Raw genomic sequence first — 15,687 nt, 5'->3', positions numbered from 1 at the left:
AGCACGTGTGAAAAACTCACAAAACCACCAGTCCAAATGGAAAAGATCTGGGTATGAGCTTTCTCGCTAGTTAATGGGCAAGACCTGAGTCCAAATTAATACTATATACTGTTTTTATGCAGAAATTCTGAAGTTAACATGATCTGTAAGAATTATGGGATACAAATACAATGTATTTTTATGATGTTGTTTTTGCCTGCTATCTCCTTTAAGAAAAAAATAGCATTTTTAGACCAACTGCCTTTATATAATATCATTAGAACCACACACTAAGAAAATTTATGTTCTGAAATATTCTGTACTTCAAGCCAAAAACATTAACTTATGCTTGCTTTTCATTCGCTACTTATAACCCATATAAAATAAAGTTACTTTGAATACATTGCAAAGTAGGTCTAGATTGGTAAAACAAGCTGAATTCGGAAGCTCCCAATCAATGGCAAATGATACTGAGAGAAGTTCTAATGAATGGCCAGTATGTCCTAAATATTAGGAAGGCATAAATAAATATATCTCAAATGAATCAGACCCAAATTACTGGTTCTAATTTTCAAATTTAATTATAAATATAGACAATTTTGTGACAATGTAATTGAGATTTACAGTTGCCCTAGGTTCAAAAAATTTTGCCATAAAAATCTTAGCTTTTTTTTTGCAGCAATAGCTTGCTTGCTAAATACAATGACAGCAATTAACTAAAAAAGAGTATGTTTTTGAGGGGAAGCGTGGTGTGAATTTTCTTTTTTGATGGTATTTGAATTAGCCAAGGAAGAATAATAAATTGAACAAAAAGAACTGTATTAATAAAATGAATGTGGCAAAACTAGAGTAGAAATATTATTAGAACCAATTTATAATTGCATGAAAATCACTGATAATTGCCTGTTATATCTCCCAGGTATTCAATGTTAGCAGAAACTGCAATGCCTATGTATCTCTACTAGTGGATTTCAGTCATAAGAATGTAATCAAGACATTTAGACAGTTACATCTTCATTGCCTTCTGTCACTTCATTTACACAATTGAATCTTCTACCTAAGTAGAAGATATCCCCAAATCGAATAATGTCTATAATGAATACTCTTCCTTCTACTTAGTTCTACCTCTCCAAGTTACCTTAAAAAAAACTACATTCACTACATCTGTATCTCTGCAGTAAATACCCAGCAGTGCAACTGCAGGGTCATAGATGAGTGGATAAAGAAGATATGGTCCATATATACAATGGAGTATTATGCCTCCATCAGAAAGGATGAATACCCAACTTTTGTATCAACATGGATGGGACTGGAAGAGATTATGCTCAGTGAAATAAGTCAAGCAGAGAGAGCCAATTATCATATGGTTTCACTTACTTGTGGTGCATAAGAAATAACACGGAGGACATTAGGAGAAGGAAAGGAAAAGTGAATTGGGGGAAATCGAAGGGGGAGATGAAGCATGAGAGACTCTGGACTCTGAGAAACAAACTGAGGGTTTTGGAGGGGAGAAAGGTGGGGGGTTGGGTGAGCCTGGTGGTGGGTATTAAGGAGGGCACGTATTGCCTGGAGCACTGGGTGTGGTGCATAAACAATGACTCTTGGAACACTGAAAAAATTAAATTAAATTTAAAAATAAAAGATAAAAATTTTTTTAAAAATCTTCATTCAGTAGTTAATAAATATCAGAGCCTTCCATAGTTTCCTATTGTATGTTGGCTCTACTCAGACTTCTGAGTTTGGGAGACACTATAAACAGAATAAAAGATAAAGAAGATTAGGAAAGAATACATCTATTGCCTTTAATGTGACCATCTTTATAGCTGCCTAGATGCCTGAAACACCAAAAAGATGACTATTTATTCATTCATTCATTTAACACATATACATTAAATGTTTACTCCATGCCAGACACTATTTTTGGCACTAAAGATACAGGATGAAGAAAATGAGCAAAATTCCCTGCCTTCCTAGAGCTTACATCCTCGTGGAAATAGACTAAAAAAGAAAATAACATACTAAAATAATTAAATATTAATTGTTAAATGAATGCTATGGAGAAAGACAAAATAAGCAAAGAAAATATCATGTTGGCAAATAAAGTTTCCAATTTTACACAGACTGTCTAGGGTAGACCTTCTTGAGAAGGTAACATCTGAGTAAGGATCTGAAGGAGGGGAGGGACGTGAGCCATGCAGGCAACTGGAGGAAAAGGGAAGAGCAAGTTCAAGGCTCCTGAGGTAGAAGCATGCCTAGGGTGTTCAAGGATCAGCAAAGAGGACAGGGATACCAGATGGAAGAGACCAGTAGATAACATGAAGTTAGATCAGGTGGGATAAAATCAGAAAGGATGGATTTAGTAGGGCCTATGAAGGGATTACAATACTTTTCCACTTTGACTCTGTGTAAGATGGGAAGCCATTAGATATTGTAAACAAAGAAGTGGGATAATTAGATCAAAGTTTTAAAAGGAATCACTTCAGTTGTTCAGCTGAGATTAGACTGCATGGAGCAAGAATGGAAGAAGGAGACCAACGAGAAGGAAGCTTAGCCTGCGTTTCCCCAAAAGCAATGCTTGACACAATGGCTGCCCACAGATAGCTTATTTTGTAAAGTGGCCCCAAAGGAGAGAACTGGGCCCCTGAGAAGAATAAAACAGGGAACCAGAACCAGTGAATGTCTTTACAAAGCTAGCTGCTGTGAGCAAGTGGGATTCCATGCAGGGAAGCCTCAAAGCTGATACTCAGAACTGTCCACCCAAAAGATGGAAGAGGGCGTTTTTTTCCCACCATTTTTCTCATTCCCTATTGATCAGGTGTCATCCCATGGAGACGTAATTCTCTTTAACTTCCAGATCTGAAAATGGAAAGCAAAAGAATGAGGAAGTTCCCATGGATATCACACTTAGGAGAGGCAAAGAAGCTCTGGAGGAAAGCAAGAGATGAGAAAGCTAGAGATCATTTGAGGGGAGCTACCACCAGACCACACTTAACAAGCAGCCAGGTGTGGAAGCAATGGCGGGAGTAAAAACTTAGGTTGAGAGGCTATGAAGTAGAGCACAGGACTTTTTCCCACACAGAGAACTTCTGCAATAATCTACAATGGCAGTTTGAACAAGAGTGGTGACAGTGGAGGGGTGAGAATCTGTCAGGTTAGAGTACATTTTTCAAGGTAGGGCCAAAAACATTTTCTGACCAACTTAATGAGAAGTGTGAGGAAAAGAGAGTTTTGTGGGGTTTCTGTTAATGGAGTAGGAGGAAACTGCAAAACACTGAAACTTGGGAGAAACATTGGGATCTTTGGCTTTGGATATGTTACATTTGATCTTCCTATCAGACAAAGTAGAAATCTTGACATATGACTCTGGAATTAAAGCACAGGGGAGAGATCCAAGCTGGAGCTATAAATTTTGAGGGTCCCAGCACATGCTCAGTATTTGAAACCATAAAATTGATGAAGATCACCAAGGACGTGAATATAGACAGACAGAGACAGAGAGAGAGAGAGAGAGAAGAGTTTCAAAACTGAGATGTGGAGCACTCTATCATTAAGACATGATATAGAGGGAAAAAAACCAGCAAAAGAGATTGAGAAGGGAGCAATCACTGGTACAGGAGGAAACCCAGGAGACACTGTGCTAGAAGCCAAGTTGAGAAAGTATGTCAAGAAAGAATGAGGGATTAAGCTTATCAAATGCTGCTGACAGGCCAATGGACCCCTAAATTTAGCAGTGAAATGTCATTGATGACCATGACATGAAGTACCTGGGCCCAAAGACTGTTTGGTTTGAATTCAAAAGACACAGAGGAAGATTTAGAGTTGGTGTGTCTGGAAAATCCTTTCAAAATGTTTTGTTGCAAGAGGAACAGGAAGTCAGAGGGTAAAGTGGGCACAGAAAGTTATTCGTTAGATGGAAGAAATAATGACATTTGTATGTGGATGGGAATAATCTACTTGAGTGGGAAAGTGACGGTCTAGAAGACAGAGAGGATAATTGCTCAGGCATTGTCCTTGTCCTTGTCCTTGAGCATTGAGTGGGAGGGGACTGAGTCTAACACACTGGCAGAGGAGTGGGTCTCACTTAGCTCGCAAAGCTCAATTACACCAATGGGAAGAGAGGTAAAATCTGTGGGTAAAAGGCTAGTCCTAGGAGCTTGCTGACGTTCTTTCCCAGTTCCATTAATTTGAACAGTGATGTAAAAAGCCAAGCATGGGGTCAGGAAAGGAGATGCTGGAGCTTTGAGGAAAGAAGAGAAGGTATATACATTTGACATTAAGGAAAATGAGACGTGAAGAGTAATTGCCAGGTGTTTTAGTCCACTTGGATGCCTAAAAGAGAATATGGTGGCTTATGAACAATGGAAATTTATTTCTCATTATCCTGAAGACTAGAAAATCCAAAGCAAGATGTCAGCAGATTCAGTGTCTGGTGAGGTTTACTTCCTGGTTCACAGACAGCATCTTTTTGCTGTGTCTTCCCATGGTAAAAGTGGTGAGAGAGCTCTGTGGGGTCTCTTTTATAATGGCGCTAATCTCATTCATGAGAGCTTCACCCTTATGACCTAATCACCTCCTAAATGTCCCCCTTCCTGAATACCATTACACTGAGAGTCACATTTAAACATAGGAATTTGGGGAGGGACATAAACATACATTCTATGGTATCAAGTAGCACTGAGGGACGATTAGAGGGTCAGGGTCATGAGTTTAAAATGATCCCAGTCATCCTGGTGTCATTTTCTTCAGCAAGACCCAGGTCTTCAGGTAAGGACACAGCAGAGGCAGAGTTGGATTCAGCCAGGGCTAGGGCTCAGCCAGTGACTCCAAAGACTATAAAAGAGTCAAGGAATTAGGAGTGTGTGCAAGAGAATGACTTTAGTAATTACCATGGAATTGGGCTGATATGGAAGGACACGAGGACATGAAATGTGAAAGAGTGAAAAGTGTTAGATCAATCATTGCAAGATCAACCCCAACTCTACTGCCCTATAGTGATTACAGCGACTATCTCCAAATCTAGGACCCTTGTTTAGAATCTTGGGCTCCAGGAGCACTGTTTTTAATTTTTAATTTTGAAATAATTATTGACTCACAGAAAGTTACAAAAGTAATCACCTGTGTACCCTTCCACCAATGGTAACATCGTTTATCCCTGTCATAAAATACCCATGAGCATTCTCAGGATATTGGGTGCCTTGCAATCAGATTAAATTCAATGAAAGAGAGCACAAAAAAGAAGCAGCTCTCACTCAGTTGTCTTCACATACTTACTCTCTCTTTCATTTGCATCCAGTGCATAGCCTTTGAGCCAGGTGAACAGACCTGGGTCCAGACACACTTGGGTTCAAATCCAAGCTCCCCTTTTCATTGACTTTGGCATCCTAAGCTAGTTATATTGTGGTGTAGGGCTGATAAGTAAACCTCAGTATCACGTGCTCCTTTTAAAATTTACATATCTGGTAAAATCACGAGGGCCTCCAACAGCCTAAGCACAGGTTCCCCTCCCCATCTATTCCTGTACTAAGGTTGCCTAGTCTAAAGAACCTCCTTGCCAAAAAGACCAGCATGGTTCTTGATTATCCCTGAGTAGTGGTTTTCATTTCCCTATAAGCCTTTGGAATTATTCAAATCAGCTAAGTTATACCCTCCCATAGGAACCAGGAGTCATTGCTGATTCTGTAAAGTCTAAATCCCACAGCCCCCCAATTGTTTACTCTGCTCCTGAGCACAAATCTGTGTGGTCCTGCAGAGTGTGTGGTGTGCCTCTTCCCTCCGTGAACTACTATTGACCTCAGCTATCCTTTGCTTTGTGTCCCACCACCCCAATAACTCTAGGGTGGCAATCCCCCCCTTTCCAACAGGGCGAAGAGGGGGTTATAATCGAACTTCCTAACAAAAATTTCTAAGAAATAATGAAACAATCATAGTTGTAAGGGAAGAACACAAATTGGAAACAGAAGTCCATGGAGCTTCTTATGGAAAGAACCCAACTATAAACACACCCATATGTACACATGAAATCACCATGTTGAACAAGATATAGGACATATCCAACACGTAGTTGCAATTTTGATTTTCTTAAAGAATTTATTTATTTATTTGAGAGAGAGAGCAGGGGGAGGGGCAAAAAGAGAGGGAGAAGTGGACTCCCCACTAAGTGCAGAGCCCCATGTGGGACTCAATCCCAGGACCCCAGGATCATGACCTGAGCCAAAGTCAGATGCTTAACCAACTGAGTCACCCAGGTGCTCTGCAGTTTTGATTTCTGTTTCACCCAAGAGTCTTTTAAGATAGTGCCTTTTAATAGCAAATTTTCTTGTGTTTATATTTTAGTTTTTAATGTCTACTCTCGTGCTGCATGTTAAATACTGTGGCTTGTACCATTTTGGGAGTTTGGAATCTATTGAGTTGTTCTTGTTATATAATAATACATAGAAAAATATTATAAATGGTACTTAGTAGCTTGGGAGCAAAGATATATTCTGTCAGAAATAGAATTTTTTATATCCTATGTGTGGTTGCATAGACTAGTGTACATGTGTGTTTCTACAGGATTTTATTTGCATCTGCAATGGTCTTAATATGTTATATTTTTAATCAATTAGAAGTCCTTTTTCTCGGGGCTGCCTAGGTGGCTCAGTGGGTTGGGCGACTGCCTTCGGCTCTGGTCATGGTCCCGGAGTCCTGAGGTCGAGTCCCACATCGGGCTCCCAGCTCCATGGGGAGTCTGCTTCTCCCTCTGACATTCTCCCATCTCATTCTCTCTCTCTCACTTTCTCTCTCAAATAAATAAATAAAATATTTTTAAAAAAAAAGAAGTCCTTTTTCTCTTATAAAAATTAAAGAAGATATCTTAGAAATAAAAAAAATACACCATCACCTCTCTCATCTTTTAATCTATAAAATGGGAATTCAAATACAACCCCTTGTCCCAAATCAAATAAACTATCTTACGCAGTCTCTGTATGAACAAATAAATACTCCCTTTCTCTCCCTGAAGATGATGCCTCAGTTGCAGAGTGCAAGAGCCACTTTCTTCACAGTGATTCCCTCACCTTTCTTAGAACTCTTTTGAGAGTTATAATATTTACTACACAAATGGTATGTACATTATCTTCTCATATGTATCCATTTTCCCTGCCACTTCCAAATCTATAAGAGCAAAGTGTGTGTGTTTGCTTTTCTATGCCTCAAAACACTTTATTCAGTTTTGCAATCACAGTAGATGCTCAATAAATTAAAATAAGAGCTAACATTGATTGAGTGTTTACTGCGAGTCAGGCCCTGAGCTAAGAGTCCTACAATAACCTTCACAAAGGATGAAACAGTGTTTTCCTTATCCAAACACAGTGGCTTAAAGCAACAATTATTATTATACTTTATGATTTCATGGGTCAGAAATTAAGGCAGAATTTAGCTGGGTGAAACTTCTACATGATGTAAATGAAAGTTGCTCAGTGGTATCTGGCTGACAGATGGGCAGGTCTGAAAGGCCCAAGATGGTCACACTTTCATGTCAAGCACCTTGGTGGAGATGGATGGAAACCTGGGCTCATTTGAGACTGTTAACCATAGTACTTGGTGCACTGAGGATATCAAGACTTCTTACATGGATGTACAGAGCTCAAAGAGCAAGTGTTCCGATGAGCAAGATGGCAGCCACACAACCCTCATGAAGTCACATGGTATCACCTCACTATTCTATTGCTCAAGCAGTCACAAGCCCACCCCTTTCAAAAGCAGGGGATATAGACTCAACCAATCGATGGGAAGTATGCCATAGAATTTTTGTCTAGGTATTAAAGTCACTAAAGATATCATCCCCACTCTAAGAAAAGTAAATTTGGACTTAGAGAGAAATTGAGTAACTTGTCTTAGGTCATGCAGCAAGACAACAGTGTTAACACCTGAAGAGGATGTCCACCAACTGTACCCCCAAGTAGGTACCCTACCATATCAGAATTACATGTTCAATTAAGATACTTAATGTTGAAATATTTTAACACTCTTCAAAGGACCCATAGCATATAAAGACAGAGCTGCTTCTTATAGCCCATATATTCCTTAAACAGATACAAGTCTCAGCATATAGCTTACAGTAGAGGGAAGATTTATCACTTTGCCAGAGCTAGCATATGCTTATGACACATTTATAGGAGTGATTGAAATGATTTGGAAAGATGGGTCTAAGCTGCGTCACAGCACCCAAGATTATGAGGCCTCCTAAAAAGAAGACTGATTTAGAGGCATTATGGCTAATGCGGCTGCAGTTGAAAATTGCTCGGAATTTGCATAGACGTGCCTTGAAAGCAAAAAGCTGCCGTGGTCTGACTTCTCTGGAAACTGTTTAATTAGTATATTGAATATTAGTTCATTTAATGCATGCCTTTATGGTAAAGGGGTGTGTGTGTGTGTGCGCGCGCGCGTGCGTGCATGCAGGTGCACACGTGCACACTCAAGTGTGTGTGTGCAAATGTATGTGTGTGTGTGTGTTTCTGGCAGGAGGTGTGGATAGGGGCTGGTAGAGACCAGTATTAACACATAATTCTGAACACATTACTTTGTACAAAAATGACCCTATCTGTGGAGAATTCTGGCAACATTAGTGACTAGCAGAGCAGCAACAGGGCAGTGGGAAAAATAGAAAAGATGGTGGCACTGAGAATTAGTTTCTGACATGAAATCGACTAAAGCATTAAAGGGCATGGGAATAAGGCAGCGTGATGCAGTAATGAAGCAGGAGAGCTCCTGCAGCTGGGGCTGGAATCCCAGATCAGGCACGTCACACTGACTGCAATTTGATCCAACTGTGCAATGTCTCTGAGTCCCAGTTTCCTTACATGCAAAGCAGAGGGGATAACACGAGAGTAAACCATTGCAGCCAAAATTATACGGACTGCAAGGACCGTGCCTAGAAATTGTTCTGGCACTTTGGGGGCACTTAATAAATGCTTTCTGATGACGGTGATTATCAGGAGACTGCAATTCTTCATCTCCTCTGATCAAGTTCCACGGATGGCAGAAACACTGCCATCAGATTCCCTTCATTATGTGAAGGGCATGTTAGCCAGGTTTTAGCCTATATTAAGAACGCTGTAACTATTGTGATATATAATGAATGCGGGCATGAAGGAATAACGGGCAGAAATGGAGAAGAGCCAAAAATAATGGGGTTAGGGAAGGCTGTGGCAATATCTCCAAGTGGTTAAGACGACAGACTTTGAAGAGAGACATGCCTTGGAAGATCCACTATGTCCATCAATAGCTGTGGGCCCCTGGGAAGACCATAATATTCCCCTCCCGAGTTGTGCTGGTGGTTAAAGGAAGTATTGTACTTTAAGTGCCCTGCGCAGTGTATGCCCAAAGAACACACTCCAACACCCACTGCCACCCTTGTTACTACTGTTAATAATCTAGTAATGGACCCTTCCTTCCCCATTCCTTGGGTTTCTTCCTCGCTAACTGTGAGTTCAATGCCTTTCTGCATACACCCAATTAAACAAGAATTTGTTGGCTTTCGTGTACATTGTGCAGATCTACCAATCTGGCTTTTTTCCTTTTCTGCTTTAAATGTTTTGGCTCTAGGTTCACGCTAGTTCTATTGATTGCTTTAATGTCACATCTAATGTTTCTTTAACTTAAGGAAGATGCTCAGCTTCACGGGAGATTGGATATAAAGCCTCACACTATAATTATCAAAGCATGAGACTTTCAGCCAAAATAAAATGATTCACACCCTATTTCACCTCTTCCCAGCAGTTGATAGGTATGCTTACTTGATTTAATTTTATTTTTTTGTTCTCTGTAATGGCTTACCTCTATTAATTATACACGAAGCACATTCCTCCCCAAACTAGTAAGCAGCTGCAGCATTTTGGTGTTTTCATCCCCGAATGTCCAACTCACGATTGATTTTGTAATTCGAAGAGATGGTTACACAGTCCTCTGAGCTCTGTAATGAAATGTGTTTGTTGTATTTTGTGTTCCACCGAAACCTGACTCTTTCCATTACCTTTCTTTTTAAATTGCAAAAGCAATGCATGCTCTGGTCTACACATTGATTACTGAACCAAAGGGAGGTGTTCTTTCATAGTATTGTAATCCTTAAATGCACACTATTTTACGAGTTCCATTCAAATGCGACGTCTGATTCAATCAATACCGAGTCTCTTTTCCCTCTTAATGAAAATACTGCGGTACTATCTTAAAGGAATGTTGTAGAGAATCTTCTGTCTATGAATCTTCTGAAAATGAGTCCATGTACTCATTTTGGGAATGTACTCAAATGGGAAATGTATAAAGGGAACATACAAACAGCCAACCAACACAGGAAATAATGTTCATCTTACTATGTAAGGGAGAAAAGGATCGATGTATGTAGATCCTCCAACTGGGGCTCTCTAATCAGACTGACTGTACGCTGAGGGAGAGAAGATCATACAAATGTACTGAATATATATGTTACACGATATACGGCCCCTCATAAAATAAAGACCCAAAGAAATGGTTAACCCTGAGTGCTTTTATACTATGTTTGATGGAAAAAGTCATGGCAAAATGTGATAGAACAAAGGGGTATGAGCCAAAGGTAATAAACTGGGCAAAACTTGAAAAGGCCAGCCATTTCCAATTCCTCTAGGCGTCCCACTCTCAGGCTTCAGAGACCACAATGCTGCTCTTTTCTTTCTTCAGGTACGGGGAGCACACCTCTCACAACCGGGTCTAAGGACCTGCTCTGGGGAGGAAGGGGACACTGAAGAGTCCTTCCAGCACCTGCCATTTTCTCAGATTCCTTCAGCTTGGAATATCCAGCATGCCGTGTTTGGGGATAGTGTGTCTGAACCCCAACACAGCCTATAGTCTTACAAATAAGAATATAACCTGCAGCTATCTAGTGCTTTCTGTATACAAGTTCTGTTCTAGAAGAACCAGAACTGATTCATTTAATTCACATAACCACCCTGTACAAAGACACCGCCCAAGTTCGAACACAGATCAACTAGAGACCATCCTCTGTAGCCTAAAACACTGGGCTCAGAAGAAACGTACATAAAGCAACATAAAATACTAAATTTCACCTACCAGATTGACCAAAGATTTTTGCCTAAGTGATGACTCAAGGATGATAACAATGTCGTGAAACAAGCTTCCTTATAATGTGATATGAAAATACAGATTGGTACAGCCTTTCTCTAAGCTAGTTAAGCACCCCAGTAAATTTATATCTTTTCATCCATGAATTATGCTTCTAGAAATCTATACCTCAGAAAATACTGGGATGAATTGAAAATTCTATGCTGGGGACTTCTGAGTCTGGCCGCTCAGATTGGGTTCTAGTTCCACTGACTGCCAGGAGTGTAGACTCAGAAGTTAGCCAGATTCTCTATGCCTGGTTCCCCTATTATAAAATGAACATCATCATATTACCCAGCTCTAAGCTCTGCTGGAAGGATTCATGTCCTTAATACATGTAAAGTGGTAAGAAAGACCTGCCACACAGTTGATGCTATATAAATAGTAGCCATTATATACACTGCAGAATGACTTATAATGGGAAAAATGGTGAGCTCCTAAATGCCTTAAAATTTATACACTGCAAAATGACTTATAACAGGAAAAATGGTGAACTCCTAAATGCCCTAAAATTTATAAATAGTTACAAATACTGGCTCATGCTTAAATGTTACATTCTGTACAGTGAAATAGTACATAGCCATTTAAAATATTTCCAAATATTTATTGAGAAAATAAGAAAATGCTTGTGAAATAGTACTATACACACACACACAAAAGGAAACAAAATTTTAAACAGGGCAAAATTTAAATTACATATATAAATATGTTTGTGTGTTGATATGCACAAAAAATGTTGATAAAAATGCACCCAGATTTTTAAATCCTGGAAGTTTTTGTGGTGTAACATAGCTATGTGCCACACCGGGCACAGAGCCTGATGTAAGGCTCCATCCCGAGATCATGACCTGAGAATCAAGAGCCACCCAGGTGCCCTAAAAGTGTTCTTGATATTGCAAAATTAATGCTTATGATCAAAAGTTCATTTCTCTACCTACAAGTTATAAAGAGAATTTATATAAACCTTTGAGCTAACCTCTCTAGGGCTGCCCACCACACACATCATTGCAGGACCGTGGGCAGGCATTTCCTTTCTTCCTGAAGGGACAAAGAATTGAGTCATTACCTCTGAGTGAGGCAAGACAATCAGGCACTTTAGACAGAGCCAGTTTTTATATTCCTCTGGTAATCTCTTCACTTTGAGAATGATTTCAGCATAAAATCCAAGTGAGAAAGATAAAAAAGAACACTCTTTCTTAGGGGCTTCTGAAAGCTGTGCTGGTTTGTGCTATAGACCGAAAGCGGAAACAAGAAAAACAATTTAATGACCAAAACTGCCAATATATTAATAAGGAAAAATAGCCAATATGTTAATAGAACTTGAATTTAACTTTAAAAATAAATATGCTTTTAAAGATCTAACAAAACAGTACATTTGAAAGAAAGATGGCTGTGAAAGGCAGTATCATTCATTAAATATCCACTTTCTAATTCAGATTTCAGGATATTTCATGGAATTTTAATGTCTTAGAACACAATCACTTGAATTTGATAGTATTTCAGCTCTTATCACAAGAAGGACTGTCATTTCCTGTATGAAATACTATTCAGTTATAAAATGTTCCCTTGAATCTCTTGCAGAAGATTTCCATTCCAACCTGGCCTCCTGCGTTTCACACTATTACTAACAGCATTCTGTAAATATCTTTCAAAGTTTTATATGAAGGTGGCAGAATGCAAATCCTGAAAAGCAATATACAAACCTGCAAAATGTAACTGGACTGTCAGGAAAAAAGAGTTGTTGGCAACATATACAGGAAATTCATTTTGCAATCTGCCTGGGTCTTATCAAGGTTCTGTTTGCTTTGCAAATACTGATGTAGTAGAAATCCGAGAGGTGATTCAAGTTGTTTACTAAGTAATCATCCAATGTTCTGGTGCTTAAGTATGTGGCATTAGTTAGAGTTAATAGAAAAGGAACTCCCACAACTCAACACACGTGCCTCTTTTATCTACAGATGATGAAAGAAGAAAACACTGCTTTCACTTATTTAATGTACCAATCAACCCAACCCAAAATAAACAGCAGGGCAATTGGTTTCCGTTTGTCTTTGGAATTTTTTTAGGAGCAGAGAGGCAAAGACATGAGAAATTTGATTCTCAGTCTTGCCCACCCAGATGGAGGGAAGACATTTGTGATTTACAAAACAAAAACAAAACAATCAACCCTGGACAGGTTTTGTAAGCAAAAAGAGGAGAAGTGAGTATCTCCTCGCCTAGAGATGTCCTTGAAGCTAGAATGGAAAAGAAAGGAACAACAGCCAGGGGGTTGGGAGCAAAGGGATCCTATGGGATCTCAAAAAATACATCTCTGTCCAGCCTCCGGTCACCAAATCTGTAGACGAAAAAATCTGATTTGAAAAAAAAAAAAAAAAAAACCCAACTACTTAACAGTTTTTCTTTTAATAACAAAGATATACAAAGAAAACTAAAATTAACTATAATTCTTAACATTACTGTTGATCTCATATCCTTCCTCCAAGGATTTTCTCTATGCACAGACCCTTTTATGGATGATATGCTACCTCCATGTGCTAGACAGCCTCTAGGATTATGCCATAATTTTAGTTAAAATTTAATGCATTCATTTGCTAGTCAAAGGTGTGGCCTCTGGAATGAGACAAACCTGGATTAAAATCCAATAGCATGGAGCAAAGCACTTAAACTCTCCACAGTTTACTTTCTGCGATGATAAATTGTATAAAATATCTTCTCAAGGATCAAGATTCCACGAGGATTTGGAGAAACAATGTACCTAAAAGCTGAATACAAGATAGATACTAAGTTCTAAATTATTGGTAGTTATTTTTACTTCGTATGTGTTTTAAAATTAGCAATGTAAACAACTCAGGCGTTCCTTTATGCTAATCTTTGGAAACGGGACTCAGGCATTTCCGGTGTGTACCCTGACCAAAGATTGCTGACACACACTTCCTCGACATTCCCAGGCTCACTGGTTGACTCAGCCTCAAAACAGCTGCTTATAAGGATATAATCTAAAAACAACCCATCATTTTAAGTACAGATAGCTAACAAACGCGTCTTTATTTGCAGACGCCCTGTTTAGTAATGATGACCGCAGTGGGGCGGAGTGGGGGGGATCCTCACTCTACATCCTACTGGCCAGATACCCCCAGATCAATCACTTCACTTCGCCTGGTCTCAGTTTACCCAGCTGCACAATAATAAGGAAAGCTTAGAACAGTGTCTAGAGGTACTAGGTAATTTGTAGTAATATCGGCATTCATCCAGAGCGGTGTGTGTGATATTTGTATCCAGAGAAACACTTATTATTTGAAGATTGTCTCTGTTCTGCCATAAGACTAAGAGCCAGTTGTACACAAATGATTTCCATATTTCCTCTCTGCCATTCATAGCTTATCCATGAGGGCTCCTCTACCAGTCGCGAGGCACATGGTGGCAGCCATTCCAGAGATTCCAAAAAGAGGCACCAATACTATGAAGGAGAGGGGCATTTCGTCCTGGGAATATCCGTTTATTAGCAGAGCCCTCTTTGTCAGAACCCACACCAGGCTGCCCCTGAGATCCCACTGGCCAGGGCTAGGTTGCACACTTAGGTCTAAACTAGTCACTGACAGAAGGAATGACATCACCAAGAATGACCTGGACTAATAATGGCTCATCCCCCGAATACGGGAGAGTGGAAAACTTAAAATTGGGCAGGGGGTGGTGGTGGTGAGGGATCTTCCAAGCAAAGGAATTAGGGGATGGGGGAAGGAGGCAAGGAGAATGGGTTTTATAGGCGATCCGTGAAATAGAACACCAAGTCCTTTCTCAGTAATTTTTACCATATATTAAGCACATATGTATCCCAGATACTTGCTTTGTGTGGATTATAACTCTCTTAACAATCCACCCCAGTATGGCCTCTGTCCCCACTGCTCTGGTGAATGCTCTCATCCAGCGTCACTTTTCTCATCCTCGTATTTACCCCTCAGCAGCAGCAAATACAGTTAACCTCTCGCTGGACGTATCAAAATGTTCTCGTGTCTTCCCTCTCCCAACTACTCCTCTTCCAACTCTCCCACTTGTCGGGGACCACCTCCGGCCGGGAAAGTCCCCGCCATTACAAGATGGCACTTGGCTCACTGCCAGCAAAATACGCTGCAAGTAAACAATGAACTTTCTGGTGAAGCCCGCCTAAAGGAGGACATAGTCATTGGCTGTTTCAAATTTAATCAGCACAGTAATAGGACTCTCATTGGCTCTCCCCATTGCTTGGCCCCTTATTGGTCACCCTGCCTCATATAAGCTGAGGAAGTTGATGAAATAAACGAGGGATGAAGCATTAAATAAACGAGATGAAGCATTAACACCGAACCAGGCTTCTTGTTGTCCTTGCGGGATTTAGCGAGAATGACAAATGGTGCCGAAACCCGGGAAATATTAAGAAAAATAGAAAAACCTTGCAAGGGAGAAGTCCGCAGGTAAGCGGGGTAGAACCATGACAAAGGTGGTGGGAAACTTGTACAAGTCCGCAATAAGAAGCGGGGCGGCCTTACAGCCGGGATTTAGCGAGTCCGCAATAAGAAGTGAGGCGGCCTTAGAGCCAGG

At 40.0% G+C, this 15,687-nt stretch overlaps 1 long non-coding RNA gene across 3 annotated transcripts in view; it reads right to left on the bottom strand.

Annotated features, from left to right (window-relative positions):
• LOC116585033 overlaps window positions 1-15,687 on the bottom strand; it is a 155,588-nt gene that overhangs the window by 7,023 nt on the left and 132,878 nt on the right. For all 3 annotated transcript variants that reach the window (XR_004283437.1, XR_004283436.1, XR_004283438.1), the window contains exon 5: window positions 9,796-9,931. This is a non-coding gene — a long non-coding RNA (uncharacterized LOC116585033). The remainder of the gene's footprint in view (window positions 1-9,795; window positions 9,932-15,687) is intronic.

Source organism: Mustela erminea, chromosome 2 (genome assembly GCF_009829155.1).
Source record: "Mustela erminea isolate mMusErm1 chromosome 2, mMusErm1.Pri, whole genome shotgun sequence".
Taxonomy (NCBI): domain Eukaryota; kingdom Metazoa; phylum Chordata; class Mammalia; order Carnivora; family Mustelidae; genus Mustela; species Mustela erminea.
The sequence above is the reverse complement of the archived record's forward strand: the minus strand, read 5'-3'. Positions and strand labels throughout refer to the sequence as shown.